The sequence below is a fragment of the Malaclemys terrapin genome, chromosome 3 (assembly GCF_027887155.1).
Source record: "Malaclemys terrapin pileata isolate rMalTer1 chromosome 3, rMalTer1.hap1, whole genome shotgun sequence".
NCBI classification, from domain to species: Eukaryota; Metazoa; Chordata; order Testudines; family Emydidae; genus Malaclemys; species Malaclemys terrapin.
Window position 1 is genome coordinate 45,506,948 of NC_071507.1, and position 27,385 is coordinate 45,534,332.

The window sequence follows — 27,385 nt, forward strand, 5'->3', positions numbered from 1 at the left end:
TAGGGTGGTTGGTGTTAAAGAAAAGAATGATGCTTTTTTAATCCAAAACTTTCCCTCCCTCCTCATCTATTTTATCCCCTCTTGTCACTTTCTATTAGCTGATCGTGGCTTCTCATCTCTTGCTTGAAGGGTGGGCCAACATATTACTTCGGAGCTGATGTAAGTGACACTCCAAGGATTGGCCGGCAGCAGGTTCAGTAAGAGCAGCTACCACCCAACCCCTGGAGTGTCAGGATGTCATCTCCGTGACATGCCTGGAATCCTCAGTTCATTCTTGAACTGTCTTGTTACAGCCTAATAGCTGTAATGTTTCACTCTAAGTCTGTCGATGGCACGGACTTGACCTCTTCACCTGGTGACGTCTCTCTCTTTTGCTGAGATCCGTACTTTTATTTTTACTGCCGAGTTCTCCTCTTTAATGGAGCAGATGATCTCTTGTAAGCCAGGATTTCTATCAGAGGTGAATGACTGACAATCCTACTGGAGCACGCTGTGGAGATGTGTGTGTGCATGTTTGCCATAAGAAAAATCATTTTATGATGCAGTAGCTAGTGCAGGCCAAAGCAAAACCTTTCAAATTGCATCTTAGGTGAGTGAATTTAGTGCTTGTGAAAGGTCCTGGACTGAGATTCTTGGACCCTAATTCCGTTCCCTGATCTTGTTACTTTATGGCAAAAGAGGTGGCAACAGCTTCCTAGGGAACCCCGTTTGTGTAAACAACCTACCTGAGTGACATAGGGTATCAGAATGGTCCTATAGTATTTCCTCCAACCCACAGTATAGCATAGTGTTTGGGGAGGCAGAAGTTTTGGGGAAGGAGGAAGCACAGCCAGAACACACTGCCACCTGGTTATTCTGGGCTGATGGATGGCTCCATTGGGAGCTGTTGCAGGCATTGTAAGTTAGAGCAACCCTTGGGCTGGCTCTGACTTTTGCTGGGGTCCCCTTAGGACCTTGACCTAAAGATAATAGCAGATAGCAGCAGTAGACTGTTATCCCTTATGTGGACAAGTCCCTCGAGGGAAAATGATACATACTTTGGTGGTGGCTTACACAGTTATTTGTTAGACAATGTGGAACCTTGGGGATTAGGAACCCTACTATAGGTTCTGGAGGAGAGTGTGGTCTAGTAGTTTTAGATAGTACAGCCAAGCACATTGCTTTGGCACATTGATTTCCCTAACCTTAGAAACAATGTAGGTGGTTTTTTTTCTGAAATGTAACAAAATAAATAAATTAATTAAAAAAAGAAAAGAAAAGAAAAGAAAGACTTAGAGACTATATATGGAAAATTTCAGCCCAATCAAAGTCTGGCAAAATTGTAAGGAACTGAATACAGGGGTTCATAATGGACAGAGTTGGACAACCTTAACTAAAGGGGTCACTACAAGCTCCACTACTAATAACTTAGTAGCTGATCCTACACACAGATCTGCGTTCCTGTACAGAGCCCCACTGACTTCACTAAAGCCCCATGGGCATCACTAGGTTCTACCCAGATATACCTGATTGCATGTTTGGGGAGGGGTTTTTTAAAAACTTAGTTTTTGCAATTTATTAGCTTTACATTTGTTGAGTGAACAAAGATTGAATAATTTATGATGATGTCCACTTAGGTACCATATTTCATGGGCCATTGTAAGCGGTGTATTATTCTGAATATAAACAGAAGCAGAGACTTTAATCAAGAATGACCTGTATGTTAGATTAAGAAAATAATAACAAAAAAAGATGGAAGTAAAGGGGGTATACTATATATATATAGTGACAATCCATGGAACTTGAACACACAGCAGCTCCTTGTTTCTGCAGATAGAAAAGTCCTCAGAGATTTAAAGGGGATACCCACAGAAAACAAGGATATGACAATTACATAGCTAAAAATAATACTCTTTACTGCAGATGCAATTTTTTGGGGACATGCATGCCTCTCCATCATTTAAAATATACATTTGGTTGCAACATGGTTTCTGCCCATCCTCATGAAGTCACTAGAAAATGTTTCTAGAAGGTTGTTTGCACTATTGTTTATGGGACATTGCAATGGGAAATATTTTATTGTTTATTTTATTTTGGGGAAGAGGAAAGTGAAATTCCCTTTTTAATGGCTGAGAGTTTGTGTGGCTCTTTAAGTCTTCAGCAAATATATTAATTTTACATGCCAAAGCCTTGAGAAGTGTTTGACTGCCCATGGCTTTTGTGCGCATTTCCAGATGGCAGATGCCATTTTGTGTTTTGCATAAACTGACTAAATTTCCTTGCTCTTTGTACATATTGCAGAGGAAACCATTCTCTGCTTTCAATAGGACAGAACAGCTCATTGGCATCCAAACCAATTCTGGTCTGGTGATACAAAAAATATTTAAGGGGGAATTCTGAGACCAAGCTGGTGGCAATAATCACTTCATACATTGTAACACAGGGAAAGGGTTTAACAGTTGTATTAGAAATATCTTGAGGGCTCTCCCCAGTGAAGCTGAAATAAACCAGCCAAGGTAACCTCATGGGTTGAAGATATAATTTGATGTATGCTTTTTCCATATTTATTTAAATGGAGAAACATATGTTGTATATGAATGAACATTATTTTTGGTTCATCTTTTTGCCAGTGCAGGTTTGTTCCCTGTGGTGTACTTTGTAGGTCTTTGTTTTAAATACCCCAGTGATGGGGCTTCCACCACATTGAATCTTTTATTCTGTCTGTTTTAGCTTATTTATAGAAAGTCGCTGTATTGCTTTTCCAGATCCAAAGATCAAACCAGGACCTTCAGGCATTTACTTTAATTGGGGATGAAGAGAAAAAAAAATAAGAAAGAAGAAAAGTAAAGTCTATATGAGCGGGCATGCAGTGAGTGAAATCCTGGCTCCACTGAAGACAATGGGAATTTTGCCATTAACTTCATTGGGACCAGGATTTCACACATTGCGTGTGTGTCTTCTGTGACTGTTTGCACTGAACTTAATACAAAATGGGCGTCTCTCTCTGTAGATAGCAGAGCACTTAGAAATTTGAGATTTAATGGTGCGGTACCCTGAAAACAAATGCATAACAAGCAGTTACATAGCTAAACACACCATAGTTTCAACTGAATCTCTAGTTTGAGCTTATAATTGTATGTTTAGGTGTTTGGGGTCAGGGAGGGAGGAGTCATGTGTTATTGCCTTAAGAATGGAAATATGTTTCTGTGAATTGGTAAAGTGTGTTAAGTATAAAATGAGGTTTTAAAATAAACTCTTTTCAATTTTTATATGCTCATTCTGACAACACCTTGCAGAAGAAAAGCAAAACAAATATCCTGTCTATTCTAGAAAGAATACAGAAGTCAGTACTAATTTGTGTTCAAAGAAACTAAGATTATATGTCATGCTGTTAATCAGATTTTTATCATTTTAAGTGGTGTCCAGATATAGTTGAAGTGGGCAGTGTACATAATAACATAATTATGGGTGTTATAATGACGTAACAGCAGCAGGAGCTCGCCTCCTGACTCCTTGGTTTTCCATTCCCACCCACCATGATCTACAGCTATATTTAGTTGTTTTTCACAGTGATACCTAATGCTGTGGTCCCAAGTATTTTTTTAAGTAAAATAATAGAGATAAGACCATATTGATTTTCCATGAAAGTCAAAACACTGGAACCTTTTCTTGCAGATGATTGTTCTTATTTAATGTTTTTTAAAATTATGTGTATTATTGTCTTCTGTGCCTGGAGTGCAATCACTCAGGGGTAGATTCTCAAGTGGGGTAAATTGTCCTAGCTTCACTGTAGGCAATGGAGCCAGGACCACTGACACCAGCCGAGGAACTGCCCCACACATTTTAAGACAGGTTTGTGGATTGTAGAAGAACTGAGATGATTAAATAACTGAGTGGTGTTTGGGGATTTGAATAAAGGAAGTTTTGACTGCTGAATTACTGTACTTTAACAATTCTCAGGCTATCATTTTTGGCACCACTCATCCATGCGGGATTGCAGTTCCAGGAACACCTGATAAACCACTAATAGGTGAGACCTTCATGTTTATGTAACACTACGGTGACGGAGGACAACAAACCTCATGCCTGTGGTGGACATTTGCCATAGAATCATAGGGTTAGAAGGGAAGTATCTGTTGCCAAGATGCTGGATTTGTTGTGTCTAAAGCACCCAAGAATGATGGCTATCCAGCTTCCTTTTGAACACGTCCAGCGAAGTAGCTTCCACAACCTCCCTAGGCAGTCTGTTCCATTGTCCTACTGTTCTTACAATTACGAAGTTTTTACTGAGATTTAATCTAAATTTGCTATGCTGTAGTTTGAACCCATTGCCTCTTGTCCTGCCCTCTATGGCAAGAGAAAACAACTTTTCACCATCTTTTTTATGGCAGCCTTTCAAGTATTTGAAGACCACTATCATTTCCACCCTCAAGCTCCTCTTTTCCAAACTAAACATACCCAGTTCCTTCATCCTTTGATCATACGGCTTCAATTCCATCCCTTTGATCATCTTTGTCACTCACCTCTGGATCCTTTCCAGTTTCTCCACATCCTTTCTGTACGTTGGTGACCAGAATTGGACACAGTACTCCAGCTGAGCCCTACCCAGAGCCGAGTAGAGTGGTACCTCCCGTGACTTACATGCTATGCCTCTGTTAATTCGACCTAAAATTGCATTTGCTTTTTTTGCAACAGCATCACATTGCTGACTCATGTTGAGGTTGTGATCAGCATGGTTCCATAGTAATGGCTCTTTTGATGTATCCTGATATGGTTAATGTATTACCATGGTACAATGGGCAATTCTCACAACCCAACAATATAGTCTTGAGGTGAACTCTGATCTTGCAGTAGTAAGCTAATTAATAGTATGTAGCCATTTCCACCTTAACCAAAGGCTTATTACTTTTGTCCATGACACTGAACACTGTCCCTTCAGTATGTTTCTAGATGCTCCCTTGTATCGCAGAATGACCATTGGATTAAGTTGGTGACTTGCTGAAAGACTAGTTCACTGGTCCTGAAGCTTGCAATGGAAAGCGAGATGTATACAGTGTATTTAACTGTATAGAGAAATTTACTGTTACCAATAAATTCGTGCGAAGGAGTCCCAAGCTAGATGAAGCCTTGGACCAGGATTCTTGGCAGGAGGTGGTTGCTTGCCAACTTTACAATTGGTTCATTCAGGACAAGTCAGCAGGGTTGTGTATTTCTGTTCCTGTAGTCAAAGCTCATTCATTCTGTGCAACATAGCTCAGATCTTGTGCAACTACTGATATTTGTACAGCATTTACTTTATAGCTGTGAATATTTGTAAATCTACATTCTGGTGGGAAAGCAGAATTTGACATCTTCACGTTACATTTATTTATTCTAATAATTGCAACTTCTTCTTCCTCTCTGTCAGTCAAGATACTGCACTGTATGTAAAATAGGAAGGTTGTGAAAATGTGAGCAAGGATGGAAAGAAGGTGTGTGTGTGTGTGTGTGTGTGTGTGAATAGCTTAAAATGATAATTCATTCTTCCTCTCTAGGAATGATTCATTCAGGTTATAACATAACAGATTCATCCCTAGTGTAAATCCATTGATTTCAGTGAAATTGCACCAGGGATGATTTTGCCTCAGTCAGCTCTGAATTTATTTAGATTTAAACAGCAATTAGAAATGTCCATACAAAAAGCTCTAAGTGCCCTAATAGTTAATTAGACTTACAATCACCTAATGATGACCACCCTGCGGCATAAAAATAATCATATACTGGGAACAAATTAACTCAGCCAGCCAATAAATCAAAGCAGGGGAAGAGCTCCTTTCCCTCTCCCGGGGACTTACCCCCAACATTTACCAAAACACAATCAAAAATGGCTTTTGCAGCATGTTCAGAAGGTGATCAAGCCTGGGCTATTTCAGACAATGGTGGGGAGCCAGAGCCCCAAGGTGCTCACAAAGAATGTCTCTTCGTCTACCCACTCTCTTTTCTGATGAGGGAGTTCCATCTTGAGTGTCTCTGCTGACCGCCTCTGTGGCAGTGTGACATGGGGAGAGAGGAAGCCAAAACCAAAACCTTAAACTCTACCTGGAAACCACTAGGTTCTCTTGAACCCCGAGAAGAAATGTCATGTGCTCCCAGGAAGATTCCCCACTCAGCAAGCAAGTTGCCACATTTTGTACCAGTTTCTGTCTCCAAATGGATTTAAAGTTAGCCCCAAGTACAGCACATCTCCGTAGCCCACAAAGTAACAAAGGCACGAATAAAAGCATGAAAGCTCCTAGCCAGGTACAGATGGTAAAATACTGACTTGGCTACAGCTGTAATATGATCAACTAACAGCGTCTGGGACCTAAAATCACCTCTTCTTTGGAGGTGACCAGTGGTGGATGCACTTCCAAATCAAATGGACTGATATTATCTCCTTCCACTGCTCCTTCAACCCACCATCACAACCTCAGTCTTGTCTGGGCTGAGCTTCAGACAACTCATTCTTAGCCAGGCTCCAGTCTCAACATGACATTGACCGGGGTGCTGAACCACCTTCTTCCAGATACGTGGGTATCATCAACATAATGAACTACCCCCCATGCCTCCTTACCGACCCTCTGAATGGCAGTTTATATAGGCTGAACAGGGTGGGTGACAGAAAGACACCTGAGTCGCCCCACACTTGAGAGCACTTTGGGAGCAGGAATGCTTGCTCATGATTATCCATTGCAGTTTCTCCAAGAGAAAAGAAGGAAGACACTGAAGAGCACACCTGTCCCGCTCTGCCAAGGTCCACAAGAGAGTAAAAAACATCCTGTGGCCAACTGTGTTGAAGGCAGAAAATACATCTAATATCACCAGCCCAGATAGCCAATCTTCACCCACTTCCAGGAGGAGACCATTGGCCAGTGCGACCAGTGCAGTCTTTGTGTCAAAGTGAGGCCTGGACTCAGACCAACAAAGGTGAAGAAGATTAAAATTCCCAGTGGGCCCCATCTTGATATCCTTTCTCAGCAACTCTCCCACTCATGGCCAAGATAGAAGGGAGGCTGGTTTAGTGGTGAAGGTACCAGTGTAAGTGTTTGGAGACAGGGGCTCTGTTCTTGGCTGTGCTGTGTTGCCTTGGGGCAAGATATTGAACCTAACTGTGTCTCAGTTTCACCAACTTTAAAATGGGTGATGATAATATTCCCCTCCCCGAAAGATGTGTAGTGTGTCTTAATTCATAACCAAGAGAGATGCTCAGATATTACAGTGATGAGTGCCATAAAAATGCCTATACATTCTTTTGCCTCATCCTGCAAAGCCCTGATGTCTTCCTCAAGGGGCTTCCACTGACTTCAGGACCAGTCCCCAAATGACTAGTTAGAAGTACCCCTGACAACATGAAATGGAAAGTAGGACACCTAAATGAATGGGAATGTGTGTGCGGCTCCTGCCACTCCCAAAATATCTTTAGCAGCACTGAAAGCACCATAGTCTTTGGAGCAACAGATGATTGATGGATGATTAATAGCTGATTTGCTGTGCCATTAAAAAAGGATTCATTTTACTTATACACTGTATGTAGAATTAGTTAAGGGTTGCACAGGAAAGAAAGTGATGAGACATTGTTCCCATTAAATTATAATAACAGCCTTCCTAACTACTGTATATTTATTATATAAGAAAAGGAAATGCCTAGTAAAATTCTGTATAGGTTAATAACACCTTCATAATATAGTCCCTCTTTTCTATTGACTTGAATAGCCCTCCTACTGACTTTTACTGGATTATTAGAGTTAATTACATCAATTGCAATATAATTGATTCTTAAATACTATGTAGGGCCCTCATACAATTATGGAAAAACAAAAGTCATCTAGACATCTCAGATCAAAAAAGATTTGGAATTCCTGCACATTTAATTCCTGATAATCACCAGTCAGTTTGGACATTAAGATTGCAGGGTCTCTTGTTTTCTTTCTGCTAGGTTTTGACAGAATTGATAGTTTTACAACATTTAACTCAGTGTGCATGGAAATATAAGATTAAAGCTACGAATGTAATTTGCTAAAACCGTTACTTCATCTCCCAAAAGTGAAATGTGTTACCTGCCTGTCTATACTATAATATAATTTGTACACACAAGCATGCAGAAATATGCATTTATCATTGAAGATTGAAGTCCTTTATCCACAGGTGCAGGAATTCCTGTAGATCTTGCTTGCTAAAGTCACCACGGGCCTTCAATATATGACATGAAGCAGAACTGAACACTGATCTCCAGAGGGTAAAACATCTATGCATTATTTCACTGAGTAACTTTGACATAAAAAAGGTTTCTAAAGGATGGTCCTGTACCCCAGATAATGATTACAAACCATTCAAAAGAAGGTGCTTTCAGATAAACCCTCTGAGGCATGCTACAATATTATTAAGGAGCAGTTCAACTTTAAAGTCAGTCAGACATAACATTTTTGTGAGCCTGCTCTTGGTCAGAAACCCCTATGGTATAAATGTAGTAGATGTAACTTGATTTATTTTTTTTACAGGCTTTGTTACTGCTCTCCAATGGCCTTCTAGGAGCCATGCGGGGTTTTGTATTAGTCAGTTTTCTTTGTGTTTGTGGGTGTATTATGCCATTAAAGTCTCTGCAAGGTAAATTCAGCAGTCTTTAAGTTGCTAAATGAAATGTATTAAACTCAGTTCAACGGGTGTTAAAATGTCAGCCTGAAATTCCCACTATGCAATCCACGAAATCAAGCTGCCTGCACTTTCATTGGATTTTTTAGTGTTATTATTTTTGCTTTCCGTGGCAGACTGCTTAATCCACATCACTTAAACCATCCTGCAGCAGCCTGCCGTCAAAGGCTTCCCCAAGGAAAAATTAAGCACTTACAACAATAAATTATTGAAAGACTACATCTAAGGGCACCATCCACCTTGTTCTCATACCCGCTTTAAGTGTTAAATAAATCATAACATCCTGTTCACCGTGCCGTCAGTAGGGGTTAAATAAGTCATTGCAAATGAGATCCAAATCATAGGACTTAGCGGGCTTCCAAGTTTTTGTTTGCAAGGAGTAACTACTTCAGGCCTTTTGATCGTTTGGGTCTTTAAGGAAAGCCTTTTTTCCATTCCAACTACTTCCTGTTAATGTGGAAATGAGAGGAAATGAGCATTAAACAGAAGCACGGGCCCACCCTTTTCCAGTCGTGTGCCTAATTTGTCAGGTGTAATATTGGCACCTGGAGGCTTGTTTTGGCTCCTGTTACATCCTTACTGGGGAAGTATCAAAATCCTTGTAACACACAGTGTAGGACTTCAAAGCCTTTTTGTTACACAAAGAAAGAAAGAGGATATTATCATTAGAAAACGCAGAATTCCATGCCCTCATTAGTTTGTTAAATGTAAGAGAAATGAGCAACAATAACCTATAAACAATGAGAAAAAGTATGTGGCATTTGATTAAGAATATACATTAACATGGAAGCATAGCCATGGTTGTAAGGTAATAATGGCCTCTTTATAAAAAAAAAATGTACTTACTTTATAGCAGGGGTCGGCAACCTTTCAGAAGTGGTGTGCCGAGTCTTCATTTATTCACTCTAATTTAAGGTTTCGCGTGCCAGTCATACATTTTAACGTTCTTAGAAGGTCTCTTTTTATAAGTCTTTATATATATCTAAACTATTGTTGTATGTAAAGTAAATAAGGTTTTTAAAATGTTTAAGAAGCTTCATTTAAAATTAAATTAAAATGCAGAGCCCCCTGGACCGGTGGCCAGGACCCGGGCAGTGTGAGTGCCACTGAAAATCAGCTTGTTTGCCACCTTTGGCACACGTGCCATAGGTTGCCTATCCCTGCTTTATAGGAATCTTCATGCTGCTGGGTAAACAAAGGCCCCTGTACATAAAGATGATTAAGCACATGTGTATCTTGGAGTAAATTGAAGGCTATTCACAATCTTAACATTACACATGCGCTTAAGCATCTTGCAGCCATTGGGGCCCAAATGCTGCTGCAGTGCAAAATATGGTGAACCCAAAGGGACAGCGTCTGATACCCATCAAGAAGAGAAAGGGTATCTTAGTCTGTGAGGAGTCCTATTAAATTCAAAAGCTGTACTCAAGTTGAGTAAGGGTGTCAGTATTTGGCCAGATTTATTAACGATACGCTAAGAGAATAAACCTCTTCACAGAATTTGTTCGCCAGGCTGCAATGCAAATAGATTTAAGCCACTTTAAATGGTACCTGATACTGAAAATATTCTGAGTGAGCCAAAGTGCAAAATACAGTACTGACCTGAACTGTGAAATGGCTAGGGTTGATTTGGATTTTCAGAACTGATTAACGTTTTTGGAGCACAGCAGCTGTTTGTGTGCCATTTCTCTCAGATATGAGCTACAGTTAATTAGTGTTTTGCGGGGAAGGAGTGGAAATAGTGTAGCTAATTGTTATGCTAGTCAAGGTAAATCAAGCCATGAGGGAATACTCTTCTTCTTCTTCTTCTTCTGTACCAAACCAAAATAAATTCCAAAAACCAATGGAGATCCTTTAATTCCCACATTGATGCAAGATGATATGTACATATCTGTAACTGTTTTGATATAACAGTGGAATGAAAGAAGAGGCTAGGGAAATGCAGCTGCCATGTCAATGTTGGGTAACAAAAGGGGTTAGGCAACTGAACATAAAATGAGTATCTCCTCCTGGTTGTTAGGCCTGATTCTGCCACCCTTCATCATGTAGAGTACCTTGTTAATTGAGTAGTTCCACTGATCAGGCCCACTCTTTGTTGCAGAAAGTGGAGAGAGCCAAGTGGCCAAATAACTCCAATGTGGTTTGGATTTCTCAGATTTCTTGGATCTATTTCAGCTGGATCAATACAATTATAGTTTCAGGCATGAGTATGGAGACAGAATTAGTAACCTTGGCCAATTATCTCCTTTTGGTGATGGCCAAAGGTCTGGGCTTATGCTGAGGTTGTTATCTGCAGCAGTCTTTGACACCATTGACTGGGGGATGTTGTTGACTTGCTGATAGGTTGTTTCACAGTAGCTCTATATTTTCCTTACTAACAGATCTCAGTGAGGGTTGCTGGATAAGTGATCATCTCTTCCAAGGACCCTCTCATGTGGGTCCTGCAAGGATTTATTCTGTTGATCCTCGAAGTCAACTTGTATGTGAGACCAGCAGAAGAGAGACAGGGGTTCTTTGTGCTTTGTGCTGTTTGTGCGTTGTAGTCACTTCATATCTCCTTTTCTGGAGAGCCAGGTGGTGCAGTTTCCTTGTGATTCTTGGTGTGAATCTAGATGTGAATGGGCTGGCTGAGTCTCAGTCCAGATTAAATAGAGCTGATGCTGCTTCTTATGGGAAACAATCGGGGAAAAGATCTGAATGGTGGCTATTTTGGTGGAATATGCAGCAGCTGACGTGCTTCCTGGAACAGGTCATTGTGAGCACATTACACACGCGCACTAGCCTGGATTCCCTCTGCTTCCAGGTGTTAATTTTAAGGTATAAACCCATGAGATGTTTGCTGACAGTCCCATGATGTGCATTTGAAGACTGGAGGCAGGCCCTCACTCCCGAGGGCACTCTATCATAGGTGGAGTTTGTTAGCTTGAAGAACATACTATAAGGCCCATCACACGATCCAAATCTTCACCATTGACTCTAAATTGAAGTTAGGGGATTAGGTGCATCTCTGGGCAGACTGATCCGCCTGAGTTGTGTTAGAGCACTCGTCTGCTATCATTCATGCTGGGTTGCAAAAGCCACCAGGAGCCAAAACACAGCTGAGGATTGGCTAGTATAGGCACGTCCTACACTTGTCCCATTTCCTCTGGCCGGGCTCTCTTTTCTCTGTTATGTTAACAGCAGGAAAGATTAGTGATGCCTGCTGTATGCCCCCAGAGATTATCCTTATATGGGGGTGATCCTTCCAGGTCCAGTTAAACTAGGTATACAGCAAGACTATGCTGGTGGTGAACTACAAAGCAGCCGGAGTTTCTAGCTGTAATTGTGTCATCACCAGTACACCTAGATGCCATGAATTTGTGGGGATAAATACATTGGTCTCTTTGTAGGGCAGGGAAAAGAACCTCACACATTTCTCACCGAACACATCAGAAATCTTACAAAATTCCTTTGGAGAGCTGGTTCACTTAGTGGCTGTCAGCATGCTGTAAGATATAGCTGTCCGTGAGCAACTTCACCTTTTCAGTACATTTCCCGGGATGTCCTTTCCTATTGTGTCAATTCTAGCAGCTCTGTAGAACTCTTAAAGGCTTCAGGGGATCCATGACAGCTATAGCGCTTCCCACCTGCTTGGATTCCTAATGACACTGGGTTCATCCTAGGTCTGCTTCTTCTACGATGTGCCATTTGCAAGGCCCAGGAATGCCGGAATTCAGTTCTTCCCTGCTAATACCTTTCATCAGTCTCTGCTTTGGAGAATTATATACCCGGTCTTGTGCTGGTGCAAATAATATCTGCTTGGTGTCAACACTGGTGGCTCTTGTACTGTAAATGCTTAATAAACAGCACAATTATCCCTGTACCTATTGTACAATATTTCTATCTTGATCTCAGGAGTGTAGCAAAGTCAATATATCCTTTGTGATATGCAGATGGAAATATCTCTAGAAGGATGCATTTTGAGCTTTTCCCAGGAAGGGTTTATTTGACAGATGCAGACAGTAGAAAGAAAGGTACAACGAGGGGGCGAATGGGAACATGTTTCTGGCCCTACTGACCTGCTTTGTACTTCTCCTGTGGCCCACAGAAGCTACAAATACAGGTCCTGGAGGCTTCCTCTTGTGTAAAGGGGATTACTGGTGGGATAGAATAGTCATAACCGCTCTATATAGTCCCAATCTTTGCCCCCAGGTAATGCTCAAATTATGCAGAAAATGTAGGGGGGAGGGGGTGCTGCATGTCAAGTGGCTTGTGTTAATTTAAACAATAGTGAGAATGGGACCAGAAGACTGAGGTAGCCCCTAAAAGTAGTAAGGGGGCTCAGCCCCTCCCCCCAGCTCCACTGTAATTAGAAGCACTACCCCCAGAGCAGGGTTTGTGTACGTCCCCTGGAGGCCAGGTGAGTTGGTACTCAGGTGGCTAGCTCAAGCTGCCACCCATGCTGTTGCAGCCATGCTGCTATTTTTAGCCCATGAGCGCAATTAGAGCTGGCACAGCTCTGTCTACCCATGCTGGGAAGCCCCCTCCTACCTACTGAGTAGTAACACCCTGAGACATGCTCTCAGTTGCAACCGAGGTCTGACTGGATGTCCCAGATTCAGGTTGCTATAAAGAGACGTTAAAGCCTTCCCCTTGACCTGAGCGGAGTGCGGAAAGGCCAGTGCCATGTTGGCTCATGCCTTTTCACAGTTATCCTGAAAAAAATCCAGCCCATTTTTAACAATAGGTGTAAGATGCTCTTCTGCAAATAATTAATTAAATACTGCTCACTGTTGATGTCAGACAGGAGCTGAGATTCATTCAGCAGTTAAGAGATTAAAGACACTTTGTTTAAATTAACATTGAACTTTCTTGTGTGTTTGATGTTACAACTAGCGTTGACAGAAAAATTTGTAACTGATATTGTGTTCACTGAATTTTGATGCTTTTTTCCCTTTGCTATCAAATCTCAGATCTATCGATTAGACACCATTATTATCAAATATCTTTGAATTTATTTTCCCTTTGTTAATACAGCTGTGAATATTCACCATTTGTGCTTTAGTTAGTTATTGGATAGTTTCACATGTCACATGCTTCTGTTTTTGTGCACTGATTCAATGACATATGTAGCTAACCAAAACAAGTGAATGTATAAATCAAAATTCATGTTGGGTGAATATTCAAGCGTTCAAGCTTAAATCTGGCTGTGAATAAGAATTCTTGTGATTTTAGCTCCCACTCACAAATGCATGTGGAAAGCAACCCTAAAAAGGTCATGCCCATGCTCAACTGAATTCAAGGAAATATTATTGGATCACTTTTTCCTCTTTTCTTCAGTTCTGGTCACAGTCTTTAAGATATCTGGATGCTGTGTGAATGCTAATTTTAAATACAATTGTTTTTGCTTGGGAGAAGAAAATGTTTTTAAATGTTTTAATTTATGGGAGCCTGTTTTAGCCAGGCTCCTGTTGCTGCATCAGGTTGAACCAAATGTTGGTAGTAATTAAATCAAGTTCCTCAAGAGTAGCAGCAGGAGACTGGGAACTTGCAGTGAATGTGAGCATTTTGACTGCAAAAATGCTCCCTGGCTGTAACGGGACCTGGATTGTGTCATTACTTAGGGCCATCCCAAACGATGGGGACAATGCAAGGAGCCTTCACCACTTCTTTGCTTGGCCTGTGTAAGCACCAGCAGAATTGTAGCCCCTGTATTCAGAGTGGTGCTGTTACTGTTCCCTCCTACTCCCCTATGGCTACAGGGTGCTCCAAAGTGGCAGGAAGAATGTGGCACCTGGCTCCACACCTGCTACACAGCAGGCAGCCGAGCCGGCTGGCTACTTGAGGAGTAGTAACCAGCACCTTGCAAAGGGGTGTCATAATGCAGGTGCAACCTCTGAGCATCCAGGATAAACCTCTTGGTGTTCCTTCTAGGGCAAGGGAGCTCTCCGCGATCCCTTACTATGAGCTGTGCCTTATGGTCTAGCGCGTAGTTATCCAAAGGAATGTAGTATCTGTTTGCACTAATGTTATGTGAAAGCATCCTCACCTCACACCATCAAAAACTGCATTGTCACAAAAACTGCATTGTCATTGCAAAAACAAAAGCTAATTTAATAATAATATTAATAATAAATAATAAATACTTAATACTTAATAATAATGTTATGAGTGACTTGGGTTAAATCGCATTGAAACTGGGGTGTGTGTCTGTGTAGACACTGCCCTTCATTACAGATAAATGTAAATAAAATTAAGCTCCTTTATAGAACCAAGTAGCTGAAACAATAGTAGCCTCCACTCAAAACGCAGATACAGTTACCAACCAAAACAGAGGTACATGCAAGGCATATGTTAGCAGAGGGGGTTTGCTGTGTAGTGTTTGATGGCTGTCCCTGCGAGAGAAGCAGGAAACACAGCAGAGAAGCTGAGACAAGCAGCAGAAAGGCATGGACACTGTCAGAACAAGGACCGGGAACGTGGCCCTGAGAAAAGGCTGGAGAGACATTTTGGGCTCAGTGCTGGCTGCAAAAAAGCTTGGAACTGTGAGCAAAGAAACTGTCCCCTGCTGTTTGATTGCTGCTATGTCCAGGGAAACTGGGCTTTGTACATTCTTTGTAAATAAAGATCAAAGAAAAACCCGATTCCATCCAAGTTTCTCCTCCTCACCGAAACAATCAGCTAGACTCCAAATTTTTGCTAGCCATTCAGGTAGAGAAGGGGGTAATAATAATAATATATGCTGCACTAATATAACACCTTTCAACCAAGGATCTAAATGTGCTCCAGAAGCATTAAGGTCCAGATCTTTTGCTGGTGTAAATTGGCCCAATTCCACTGAAGCTGGACCCATTTACAAAAGTAGAGGATATGCCCATAATTATTTAAGCTCTATGACACCAGTGTAATATAGCTATACTGCAGTGCCCTCCCCATTTTACAGATGGGGGAAAACTGAGGTACAGGATGGTTAGGTGACTTGTCTAAGATCACACATCAGTCAGTGGCAGAGTCTTGGCTCCCCCTCTCATGCTCTATCATTGTTAATGTTTATTATCTATACTGTGATATCACCCAAAATGTGCTAGGTGCTCCTCAAAGAGAGGAAGGCACAGTTCCTGCCCTGCAGTATGTAAATCTACAAAGATGAGAACAAATGAAAGGTGCTGGAAAGGAATACAACATACAAGCAAAGGGCCAGATTCTGCCACTCATAGGTTGAATAGTACCTTGCTCATTGTGCCAGATCCGGCCACCCTTGGTCATGGCAAGTAGCACCTTACTCCAGGTGTAGTCCCCATCGTGAGCAAGGGTGACAGAATCTGACCCACTGATATCGGTGGGACTATTCCTGGAGCAAGCTGCTACACCATGTGAACAAAGGGGGCAGAATCTGGTTCCAAGTGACCAAGGTGACATAAGGCATATGTCTTGCTAGTTACACATTTGTTAATGGTCATCTCCTTCGCCACTCAACCCTCCACGCAAACCCAAGCCTCATTTACTGGGTTTTGTACACCATCCCTGCAACCTCTGACCCCTTTTTCTCAGCATAGGGCAACCACAAGATAAATACATTAGGTAAATCAGTAGATGACTTAGTTTCCTAATAGATGTCACGGAAGAAACCTGTCTTCAAGAGGGTTTAGAATGAGGAGAGAGGAGCGACTTTACAGAGCGACTCAGGAAGGATGTTGTCTGCACAGAGGGTGGCATGGTAGAAAGTGTGAAGACAGATGTAGGAGAAATAGAGAAATGGAGCCTCTGGATGCCCATCTCTGGTGAAACAGAGGAGATGGGTGAAGGCGATAGGAATTGACAAGGGCGAATAAGAAGGAAGGGACAAATTATGCAGGGCTTTGAATATGAGGACAAGAAATTTGTATTTTATTCCTTAGAGAAGAAGGGTGCCAGGTAGCTATTAGACAACATGGTGATTTTACTGGAAGGAATAAGCAAACAGGTTTGTGGTGAAAATGTTGAGTTTTCACCTTTGGGAAGAGGTATAAAAAGTATCATTTTTGCTCATCGCAAAATCTTCCTATTTTCAGAGAGAAAAATGATCTCATGAAATGGTGATGTTTTTACCCTCTTGCAACTAGTGAATTCTGCAAAATTTAGGGCTTGATCCCCTGCAAGATGCTCAGTACCCCCCCCCAAGCCACCATTTCAGTTAGTTCATGCATCTCCCAGGATCATGCCCTTATTGAATTTTGCAAAGTGTGTGCACGTGTGGGTGGGTGCACGTGCCCATGTGTGAAAGAGAGAAAGAGGGGGAGCGACATTACCATTTTCACTACAAAAATTGGTGCAGCAAACCCCCAAAAATCTTCCCTTTAACCAATTCAGAGAGCCTCATAAAAACCTGCGGGCATATCAGTTTTTGCATGCAAATATTTACCAAGTAAAAATGGAGACTTTTCCACAGCTCATAGTTCTGGGCCTCTCCTGTGGAGAAACTGCCAACTGAACATGCATGTTGGTTTGGCATCTGGACAAAAAGCTCCCAGAAGAATAGAATGAAACCACCAAACTTGTTTCACTTGCGATCCCGTTTTCATAAAGCTGGTGAAAACCTGCTGAACTGACCCTTCCATATGAGCTCTGTTGTTTTCAAAATGCCATTTGGAAAGACCCCCCTCCGCCCCAGTTTTATCACTTTTGCAGGAGGCAGCCATCCATCAGCAACAAACCACAATGCTGGTCTTGGCTGGCTGAATGCAGTCAGCAGCTGCGCTGTTCCAAGTTCTGGGCAAGCCACAGTTATCCAGATTCCCACTTGTCCTATGTCTTCTGCCTCCGTTGCAATGCAGCATCTTAAGCTAGAAGGACCACTAATTGACCAGTCTGGATAGGTTGCCAGAACTATAGTACAGTCAGTTCCCTATCCCCAATAGCCCATGTCTGCTCCCATTTCACTACCCTTCAGCCCCTCCTGATCCAAGGCTCATGACATATTCCAAGTCCTCCTTGCATTAAAGATTCGAATTCGGCATGTGGTATGCTGTGCTTTTCCAGCAGGCTGCCTTTTGTTATTATTTTTCAACCAAAGGGAATGTTCAGGATGGTATGTTCTTTCTTCAGTTATTGCAGATAAATAAAATGTAAGCCAAGAAAGCTAAAGTCAGATTTTCATAATGCCAGACATCAGACAAAATCTTTCTCTTCTCCAACAATTATGCTGAAAGACTTACAAGCCCGGAAATAAAAAATGCAATTCCCAGTTTTAAAAAATGAAGCAGTGTTATCCTACAGGCTAAGATAAGAATGTGATTTAAGTTTGCGTTAGCTCATTTCTTCACTGTGTTGCGCTGAGACGATTGTTCAAAGAAATTGTGATTTTGGAAGGAAAAGGTTAAAGTTTGCTACTGATATTCATCAGGAGATGGATATTTAATCTTTAATCTCTTGTTCTAGGCCCCTACTTCGGATCAACTCATTATCCCGAATAAACGATGTGTCATTCCCATTATTTATGTTTCACTGCAGCCAAAGTATCTGGATCTCGTTTTGGTAAGCGCCATTCATTTCGACCCATTCAGTATTAATCTCCCTGCTAACATCTTTCCTGTCCTATGTGCTGTCCCCTATTTGCTTTTATGTTTTCCGCAGTGTTTATAAAAGGATAATCTTTTACAAAGCAGACAGAATTTTTGTGTATAAACTGCTCTGTTTGAATGCCTCATTGATATACCATCTAAACTGAAGTGTTCAGCAAGATTAGTGCATCCACTGAACTGGGTAAAAATATGGGAACTGCTCCTTTCTTTATAGCGAAAAAGGGTGGCTAATGATGCCATCTTCTTTTAAATAGGATACTTTTAGCAGATGGACTGAGAATATGAATACATTCAACAAATAAAAAATAATCAGCAAAGGAGGTAGCTTATTGTGCTGAATAAAAGGAAAAGAGGGAACAAACTACATAGATAATGTAAAAACTAGAAGCCAGATTCCATCTCAGTGAAACTGATGTATATCACTGCAGAATAACTCAAGTGAAATAAAAGAAGTTGCTAATTTTTTACCTACTTGTAAGTGAGATCAGAATCTGTCCTTTATAGCTTAAACACAGATGACTTCAGCTAGGGCAGAGGTATGTAAGGCTCTGGAATGCAAACGATACATTTTTTTAAAGGGACAGAATTCTAGCTTTTGAAATGTACATCCGCTGATGTCAGGTGGCACCGACAGGCCATCTGTGATGCAGACACTTTCTGTTTAAAGAACACAATAGGCAAGTGAATTTTTGCCCATATTCCAACATTTAGTCGGGAAAAATCCAAAACAGACATGTGGTAGTAGCATTTGAATGGCATAGATCCTTAAATACATTTGTCACTTTGTGTACTTGCCAGATATGTTTTGAAGATCTAAACCATCAAAACACTCCAAATTTTACCCATCACCACTCTGTCAACATGTAGCACTGTTTAGTATTTTATTTTTGTTAAATTATACTATTGTTGTCCATCTATTATGACATAAACTAGGATTTGTGCCCTTGCATTTAAATGAAACGAACACTGGAAGAAATAATTGAAAAATGTTCAGAAAGTGTCGCAATTCATTTTCACCGTTAAGTGGTGTAGGGCACATGGCAAAGAGTATGAGAAATGCAGTGACTGCGAGAGGTGGACTGGGAACCTGTAGACATCAGCCTCAAACGAGGCTCACTCAGATATTTCCAAGTTACTAGACATTGAGCCTAGTTTTATGGAACCCCCCTGACAGCTGTGGGTGGTTTAAAGGGGACAGTTATCTGGAATTCTCCTTTTGTCATTTTTAGTTCACTTCTCCCAGTTGAAGATCCCATGTCTAACTGACTTGTACTGCTAGCAAGGAAAGACTGAATGCTGCTATTGCTGGAGTCCGTCAACACCGCTGCTGGGTTAGTCAGAGCGGTATAATGCCTGGGGAGAGAGGTACCAAACATATTCCCAGCCTCTGATCCCCATATGGCAACTTACTGAGTTGTCATTGGACCTTGGAGGTAGCCCATAACATATGATAGATAAGTGATCCTGGGAAACTCATTGGCTCAGAAGGCTTTACGGGGATAAGAACTCCATCACCCCTTAAGTCATTGGCTATGAGTCAGCCTACATTGACTGAGAGAAAAAGTTGTCACACCCTAACTGCTGTTCAGTGGCCTCTGGGTAATATCTTTGGTGTTCTCTGTGCAGAGGATAAACTCCATGGCCCTGGAAGGTTTGGGCTGATGGGGAAGGATTGGTCTTAAAGAAATTGTTGTGGAAATGTTTATTTTTATTTGATTATAAAAATATAAAAAGATGCTGATCCTGTGTTTTGGTTTCCCTTCCACAATTAATTCCCACAATAAGCTCAAAATGTATTGCTTAGCCACCAACAAATGCATAAATATACAGCAGACAAAATGTGGCAATAAACCCCCTTTACAGCACACCCTGGAACCAACCCATTTCCGAAATAGGTGTCCCTTCCCGCATGTGCAAAGGTTAACAAATGTGGAGGGTTTTTTGCAGGGAGGAAGGAGTAAATTGCAATGTGGATGATGTCCTACCAGTATCTCTCTCATATTCACATGAAGAGTTTGAGCACTTCCACAAACCTCAGCAGTGACAATATGGCCTTAAATAGTCTTTAAGGTGCCACCAGACTCCTTGTTGTTTTTGTAGATACAGACTAACACGGCTACCCCCTGATATTTGAACTCTATCCTCCTACACATCTGTGTATGCTACTTAGATCTTGGGCCCTTGTGTAGTGCCAGCATCCTCCCACCTTGAGGCAGGTAAGTGAAGAATGGTGACCAGATAGCAAGTGTAAAAAATCAGGGTGACCAGATAGCAAGTGTAAAATATCAGGACAGGTGGTGGGGAGTAATAGCTGCTTATATAAGAAAAAGCCCCCAAAATCGGGACTGTCCCTATAAAATCGGGACATCTGGTCACCCTAAGAATGGGTGGGGAATGGGTGGAGGACAGTGATCAATTGTTCTCCATGTCCACCAAGGGTGGGGCAAGAAGTAATCATCTTAGTTTACATTAAGGGAGATTAAAGTTGGATATTATAGAACTTTCTAGCTATGAGGAGAGTTAAGCACTGAAACAGGTTACCTAGGGAGGTTGTAAAATCCTTGTTATTGGAGATTTTTAAGAACATCCTAGACAGACAGCTATCAGGGATGGTCTAGGTGTACTTAATCCCTACTCAGTGCAGGGGGATGGCCTTGATGACGTCTTGAGGTCATAAGAACATAAGAATGAATGGCCATACTGGGTCAGACCAATCGTCCACCCAGCCCAGTACCCTGTCTCTGACAGTGGCCAGTGTAGATGCTTTAGAGGGAATGAACAGAACAGGGTAATTATCGAGTGATCCATCCTCCGTTGTCCAGTACCAGCATGTGGCAGTTAAAGGTTTAGGGAAACACGGAGCATGGGGTTGCATCCCTGACCATTTTGGCTAACAGCCATTGATGGACCTAGCCTCCATGAACTTATCTAATTCTTTTTTTAAACCTAGTTATACTTCTAGCCTTCACAATGCCCCCTGTCAATGAGTTCCACAGGTTGACTAAAGAAGTATTTCCTTATGTTTGCTTTAAACCTGCTGCCTTTTAACTTCATGGGTGACTCCGGGTTCTTGTGTTATGTGAAGGAGTAAATAATACTTCCTTATTCACTTTCTCCACACCTTTCATGATTTTATAGACCTTTATCTTATCTGCCCTTAGTCATCTCTTTTCTAAAATGAACAGTCCTAGTCTTTTTAATCTCTCGTCATATGGAAGCTGTTCCATAACCTCAATCATTTTCGTTGCCCTTCCCTGTACTTTTTCCAGTTCTAATATATCTTTTTTTGACATGGGACAATCAGCACTGCATGCACTATTCAAGGTGGAGGTGTAACATGGATTTATATAGTGGTTAGGGTTATCAAATGATTAAAAAATAATTATAGCTAATCACGAGATTAAAAAATGGTTGCGATTAATCACGGTTTAAATTGCGCTGTTAAACAATAGAATATCAATGTAAAATTTGTATAAATATTTGCGTTTTTTTTTTTTAATTTTCAAATATATGGATTTCAATTACAACATAGAATACAAGGTGTACACTGTTCACTCTATGTTATTATTTTTATTAAAAATATTTGCACTGTAAAAAAGATTAAAAATTGACAGGTCGAAGCATGAAGGGGCATATGAATGTTTAGCATATTTGGCACGTAAATACCTTGCAATGCCAGCTACAACGGTGCCATGCGAATGCCTATTCTCACTTTAGTGAACATTGTAAATAAGAAGCAGATGGCATTTTCTCCCACATAAATGTAAACAAACTTGTTTGTCTTAGCGATTGGCTGAACAAGAAGTAGGACTGAGTGGACTTGTAGGCTCTAAAGTTTTACATTGTTTTGTTTTTGAGTGCAGTTATGTAGCAAAAAAAAATCTACATTTGTAAGTTACACTTTCACAATAAAGAGATAGCACTACAGTACTTGTATGAGGTGAATTGAAAAATACTATTTATTTTGTTTATCATTTTTACAGTGCAAATATTTGTAATCACAAATAATATAAAGTGAGCACTGTACACTTTGTATTCTGTGTTGCAATAGAAATCAATATATTTGAAAATGTAGAAAAACATCCAAAAATATTTAATACATTTCAATTGGTATTCTATTGTTTAAAAGTGCAATTAAAACTGTAATTAATCACAACTATATTTTGGATCTATTTAATTTGTTTTGCATTAATTGCTTGAGTGAACTGCGAATAATTGACAGCCCTAATAGTGGCTTTATGATATTTTCTCTCTTATTATCTATCCTTTTCTTAATGGCTCCTAGCTTTCTGTTAGCTTTTTTGCACATGGAGCAGATGTTTTCGGATAACTATCCACAGTGACTCCAAGATCACTTTCTTGAGTGGTAACAGCTAATTTAAACTCCATCATTTTGTATGTATAGTTGGGGTTATGTTTTCCATTGTGTATTACTCTGCATTTATCAGCATTGAATTTCATCTGCCATTTTGTTGTCCAGTCACCCAGTTTTGTGAGATCCCTTTGTAACTCTTCACAGTCAGCTTTGGACTTAACTGTCTTAAGTAATTTTGTATTGTCTGCAAAGTTTGCCACCTCTTACTGTTTACCCCTTTTTCCAGATCATTTATGAATATGTTGAACAGCACTGGTCCCTGTACAGATTTTTGGGCGAACCTACTATTTACCTCTCTCCACTGTGAAAACTGACCATTTATTCCCTCTTTGTTTCCTATCTTTTAACCAGTTATTGATCTATGAGAGGACCTTCATTCTTATCTGATGATTCCTTACTTTGCTTAAGCCTTTGGTGAGGGACCTTGTCAAAGGTTTTCTGAAAGTCCAGGTACACTGTATCCACTGGATCACCTTTGTCCACATGCTTGTTACACCCTCAAAGAATTCTAATAAATTGGTGAGGCCTGATTTCCCTTTACATAAGCCATGTTGACCCCCAACATATCAAGTTGTGTCTGATAATTCTGTTCTTTACTATACTTTCAATGATTTTGTATCCAATTTGTCCAAATCTTTCTGTAAATGTGGCACCCAGAACTGGTAATGATACTCTATCAGCGCAGAGTAGAATACAAGAATTATTTCTCGTGTCTTGCTTACAACACTCCTGCTGTTATATCCCAGAATGATGTTCGCTTTTTTTGAAACTGTGTTACACTGTTGACTCATATTTAGCTTATGATCCACTATAACCCCCAGATACCTTTCTGCAATACTCCTTTCTAAGGCAGTCATTTCCCATTTTGTATGGGTGCAATTGATTATTCCTTCCTAAGTGCAGTATATTGCATTTGTCTTTGTTGAATTTCATCCTATTTACTTCAGACTATTTCTCCAGTTTGTCCAGATTATTTCGAATTGTAATCCTATCTTCCAAAGCACTTGCAACTCCTCCCAGGTTGGTATTGTCCACAAACTTAATAAGTGTACTCTCTTATCTAAGTATCAGAGGGGTAGCTGTGTTAGTCTGGATCTGTAAAAGCAGCAAAGAGTCCTGTGGCACCTTATAGACTAATAGACGTATTGGAGAATGAGCTTTTGTGGATGAATACCCACTTTGTCGGATGCACCACTACATGCATCTGACGAAGTGGGTATTCACCCACGAAAGCTCATGCTCCAATACATCTGTTAGTCTATAAGGTGCCACAGGTCTCTTATCTAAATCATTTATGAAAATATTGAATAGAACTGGACCCAGGTCCGATCCCTGTGGGACCCCACTCGATATGTCCTTCCAGCTTGACTGTGAACCACTGATAACTACTCTATAGTCTTCCCCTTCTGCAGTATCAAAGTCTTTCCGTAACTACAATCTTAGGAGTCTTCTCATGCACTGCCCTTATGGTGCCGCTTCCCCAGTGCACTGTAGGGGAATCCACGCCCACCCACTAATCCAGTTTCCAGTCCAGGGACCCTATACCTGGCAACTGTGTCTGCTTTCCCTCAGACTCTGTTGCTTCTTTCCTGGACTCCTTCCTACAGCTTCTGGTTCCTGCCACCCCCCCATGCCAGGTGTACTGCCTCAAACTCCCTCCTTCCAGGGAGTAACTACAGACTAATAAACCTGGTAGCCTCAAAGATACCTCCCGACTCCCAGGGAGTGACTGCAGCCCACTTCTCTGCAGTCCCTTTCTACTGCCAACATCCTGGCTTTATAAACCAAGCCCAGCTACTCTCCCAGCTGGACTTCATCATCAAATGATGCCTTAGCACGCCCTGGTTTTCCGAACGGTGCAGCCTATGGGTTAATTGGACTAATTTACCACTTCAGGCCTTGTATAGGGTGGCTACCTCATCACAATCCACTTTAATAAATCCTCCCCATAGCTGTCTCTAGCCAAACCGTGTGCTCCTCTGTACCTGTTGGCTTTCCCCCAGCCCTTAGTATGAACACTTCTTTACGACCTTTTAATATTACATGCCAGCAATCTGGATTTGTTTTGGTTTAGGTGGTTTAGGCTCCTCCTTTCCCCAAAAGGTTCCCCAATTCCTAATAAATCCAAATCTCGCCTCTGAACACCATCGTCTCATCTCTGCAGTTCTGCCTGTCTAACTGGCCCTGCACATGGAACTGGAAGCATTTCAGAGAATGCTACAATGGAGGTCCTCAATTTTAATCTCTTACCTAGCAGCCTAAATTTGGCCTCCAGGACCTCTCTCCTATCTTTTTCTATGTCTTTGGTACCTGTGTCTACCACAACCACTGCACATAGGTTTGTCTAGATGCATGGGCAGCACATAGTGGAGGCTGGCAGAGCCTAAGCCTCCCCAAACATTGCACCGCTGGGGGCGGCAATGGCAGATTACCGCACAAGCCCATGGGGCCAGGGGACCCGGCCAATTTGGGGTCCCTGGAAAAATCTCCCCCCGCCACAGCCCCAGGGCTGGAGGAGCCCTCATTCCTTGTTGCAGTGGCACAGAGCTTTTCTGGTCTTGGGGCCATGGGGGGTGGTGGTGGAGGGGAAATGAGTAAGCGGGGGGAAGAGGCGTTGTGGGGGCAGAATGGGGGTGTGGCCACAGGGAAGGGTAGAATGAAGTGGGGCCATGGGCAGGGTCACAAGTGGAAGGGGTGGAACAGGAGAGGGGCTCTGGGCTCGGTGCTTCGGTCAGGGTCGAGATCTGTGCTGCGGTCCTGACTGGGGCCAAGCTTTCAGCCCTCTCCATGGCCCCGACCAAGCTCTCAGCTCCCCCCCCCCCGCACCTCCTGCTGGCTGGGGCCACGGCAAGGTGAGGGCGGGAAGCAGGGTCTCAGCTGGAAGAGGCGGGACAGGGGACTAGCCTCCCCAAGGGAAAGCTTCACCTGCTGCCCATGTCTAGATGTCTGAAGAAGTCCGCAACCTTCACACCTGGCAGGCAATTTTTAATTATCAAATCTCCTATTACCATTACCTGTCTCTTCCTAATAACAGGGGTACCCTCTGTCAGAAAGGTATCCTCAGTGTGAGAGGATACTACAACATCATCTGCAATGAGGGTCCCAACTATGGGATTGTTTCCCTCCACTCCAGCTTGATGTTCTCCTTCCCTGAGACTTTCATCTTCCTCAACAGCATAGAGGCTGTCAGACTGTGGGTAGGACAGCTCTACTGTGTCCCTGAAAATCTCCTGTCTGTACCTCTCTGTCTCCCTTAGCTCCTTCAGTTCAACCACTCTCGTCTCAAGAGCCCATACTAGTCTCTGAGGGCCATGAACTGCTTGCACTGAATTCACATATATGCCACCTGCCCACAAGGCAGGTAATTATATATGCTGGATTCAGTGTAATAAACTAGATAGTTCCCACACTGCTGCTGGACTTCCACCTGCATTCTTTTTACTCCTGCAGGGTTTTCATTTGTTTGTTTGTTCATTGTGTGGGTTTTTTTTTCAGGGCGGGGAGTTGGATTATTGGCCTAAATTTAGAGACTATTTGCATCAGGTTCTCTTGCTCCCTCCCTAAACTCCCTCACAAAAATCCTCTGTTTGCTGCTCCTATTTGCTAGCTCTTCTGGTCGCTTATGAACTGGCTTTTTAAACCCCTGTTCTCCCTGAGTTAGCTACACCCGCTTGTCAAGGGATCCTAAAGGTCCATTCCAGCCCTACATTTCTATGATTTCTATGATTATTTCCCACTCCCAATGCACCAGCCAGCTCTGCTGAGCGGACACAGGGGGTGTTGCAAGTGTGTGGAGTTGGTGTCATTGCTGTGTAAGGATATGGGATGTGCTGCAGCAAACAAAGGTCATCCTGAATTTTGGAAGCTGGGGTTCTGGATTGCAGAGGCCAGAGCAGGATTGGGCTGGCTGTAGCTTAGAGCAGCCGCTCGCTGCTGTGTCATATAATGTTTAAACGAAAATCATGGTGTTAAATACAAACTCTCCATGCCTTAATAAGAACAATCCAGTGAATTGCTGCTGACTTAGAATGGGTGTTGTGCTGCTGTTGTGACTCCCATGTCTACTTCTGGATTGGAGCAGTTCAAGTGTGACATTTTCTGAGGCCTATATCTAACTGCCCTAAAACACAGAGTGTGTATGGTGGGGATGGTGAGGGGGAATCAACAACAGAAGATGTATTATGTCATCAGAACTCTGGATAGAAAGTTTTTCAAAGTTCTGCAGGAGGTGATATAGTGCTCTGAAGATGCACTATGATACCTCAGCCCCATCTCCTTCAAACATGAGTGGCATGGAAGCAGTCGGAGATATTAATTTTTTACAATGTGTTGTAGACATTTCAGCAATATATCTTCTGGTGTAAAGGTGTGGAGGATCTAGATGCTGAAGTGATTAATCTCACTCCTCAACAAAAGGGATTTCCCACATTTATATTGCTCAGAAATAGCCCTCGGGAAATTTATGTGAGCTCTTAGCAAACTAAGCAGCCATCAAATGTTAATCAGAAACATGCACTTGATAACTGTAATATATATTTAAAGAACCAGATAACATTAACATTCCAGTGGGGCTAGTCAAAGACCTATAAAAATCAATGTTAAAGAGACACTGTCAAGGTTGACAGGTTCAAAACGTAACCTATCCTAAAACTAACATTTTATCTTTAAATTTCCTTTTGATACAAAAAAATCTGCCAGGACTCCAAAATAAGTGGTGCAATATGGCTGAGATCTCTAATGCCTGCCTGGGTGACCCCAAGATAACGGGGGACTAGATTGTCCTTCATTGCATACATTGCTCATGAAGTCTATCTTGACCTGCCTC

At 41.8% G+C, this 27,385-nt stretch overlaps 1 long non-coding RNA gene across 2 annotated transcripts in view; it reads left to right on the forward strand.

Annotated features, from left to right (window-relative positions):
* LOC128834105 (uncharacterized) overlaps positions 1-27,385 on the forward strand; it is a 52,102-nt gene that overhangs the window by 19,198 nt on the left and 5,519 nt on the right. For both annotated transcript variants that reach the window (XR_008444388.1, XR_008444389.1), the window contains exon 3: positions 18,043-18,138. This is a non-coding gene — a long non-coding RNA (uncharacterized LOC128834105). The remainder of the gene's footprint in view (positions 1-18,042; positions 18,139-27,385) is intronic.